The sequence below is a fragment of the Solanum tuberosum genome, unplaced genomic scaffold (assembly GCF_000226075.1).
Source record: "Solanum tuberosum cultivar DM 1-3 516 R44 unplaced genomic scaffold, SolTub_3.0 scf00797, whole genome shotgun sequence".
In the NCBI taxonomy this organism is placed as follows: domain Eukaryota; kingdom Viridiplantae; phylum Streptophyta; class Magnoliopsida; order Solanales; family Solanaceae; genus Solanum; species Solanum tuberosum.
The window spans coordinates 8927-10941 of record NW_006239729.1 but is presented as its reverse complement, the minus strand read 5'-3'; positions in this window follow the sequence as shown (position 1 = coordinate 10941).

Genomic DNA, 2015 nt, shown 5'->3' with positions numbered 1-2015 from the left:
ATGAAAATACAAGAGTTGATAAAATAAGTTTTGTTAGAAATAAAACAACACAGAGGAATAGTTCGTCTTTTGGGGAATTCAACTAAGTTAATAAAAAATTCTAAAGTTAGAGTTAAACAACAAATAATAAGTAATCACAATTAAATAATTAAAGCGTAAGGGAGAAATTGAATTTGGGGCCTTTTCTTGGGGCCAAAATTCGCTACTTTTTTGGGGTTTAAACAAAACCCGTTTTTGGTATACAGCTCATGTATATCAGTGTATACCGGCATGTATATCAGCCCTTTCATGTATTTCTTGCTTTCGAACACCTGTATTTTATCTCATCTCTGTATTTTCGCATTTTTGAACTATAGTTCACTGTATGACGAAGGTATACTGCTGTATACAATATGTGTACAACCCATTTCTTAGGCTTTTGGGACTTGTAATCTGTGTTTCCAGCCCTTTGAGGCTGCTGCAATTTAGCATTGTGTGACTTGGGTTTGTACCCGAATATTTGCTTCCCTTTTAACGACTTGATGAAGATTGACTCGAAGATGAAGGAAAGGGTGAAGATGGAGTCCATTGGACTCGTTCAAAGGGAGTTCATGCATAAGAGAAGTAAGAAATTAGTGGCGAGAATGAACTAACAAAACAAGATAAAATAAATGTTTTCCTCATATACAATAAAATCAACAGTCACTTCTAAACAAAATAGTGGATACATCACTGTGATAAATGCATCAGTAATGATTTAATCACATTAAAATACTAAGGATAATAACACTAATCTCTTAAGGCTATCTAAACAAAGTCAGTGCTATATGGAGATTTCAAAACAGTAGGAGAACACAGGGGAAGTACATAAATATTTTAGGATCTTTAAGCTAAAAATAAAAATACATCTAAATAAATAACCTTTACCATTCCTAAAGTCTTTTAGGGGGTCAAATGGTGACTAAGAAGTCTAACCCAATACTCTGCAATCACGGATCATGGTCTATATATCTCTGTAGAATAGAGCTAATGGTGCAAAGCGAGCTAGTAACGATATAATTTTGACAATTTAGGGATCTTTAAGGATGGATCACAAAGAAGACATGCATTAGATAATTATTAGACATACTTGTAAGATCCATGGTAATGTTAAAGTCCTAATCACACAGATTTGAATAGCTACTGGATTCTTTAAATCAATTAACAAGCTAGTCAACCACACCTATAAAGAGATTCTACAATATCATGAAGTATTTAGATAGAAATCTAAACTATTGTTTTGGAAATAAACAACTAATGTAGTACATGGTTAATAATGAAGGACATGACACTTCAGTTAGATCCTAGAAATAACCCGAGGACATACTAATTAGTTTTAGATCAGTTTATTTATTGGTGACGTAAAAGAGTGGGAAGCTCTAGGCAAAATGTTATAGGCAGTAGCTAAATATAGACCAAGATAAAACAAAGATCTTGGAAGAAAACTAATGGAAATAACTTGAAATTCACTACCAAAATCAGCAGATTCAGGGATATAAACAGGAGTTAACCCGTTGGCAGTAGGAGAACAGATTTTAAGCAAAAAGTCTTAAGATTCCTACTAGTTTTACTTCTTAAAATTGAAACCAAAGTCATCCATTGGAAAACAAAGAGATGCTTTTTGTTTGGACATGAAAACAACCTCTAAACAGTGCCTGATTACCATTTTCAGATATATTCGAGTTGGAATGAAAGCCAACTAATGGTAAGAAACAAACGTTTAAATTCTCTCAATTATGTGGAAAATAAAGCCAGCAGAACTTCGGAATTAAGCTGATTTCTTCCATGATACCAATATTTAAATGTGTACAACTAAACATATCAATGAGAGCTTAAACATGTGATTTAGATAAAAGGGATGGGGAATTACACTTGAGCGAACAGAATGCAGGAAAACGAAACTAAGAATGCAGTACCCAAAAGTTAAATTCTAACAAACGACAGGAAATAAACATGAGCTGGAAAAATCTAAAAAAAAAAAAAAAAAAAAAAAAAAA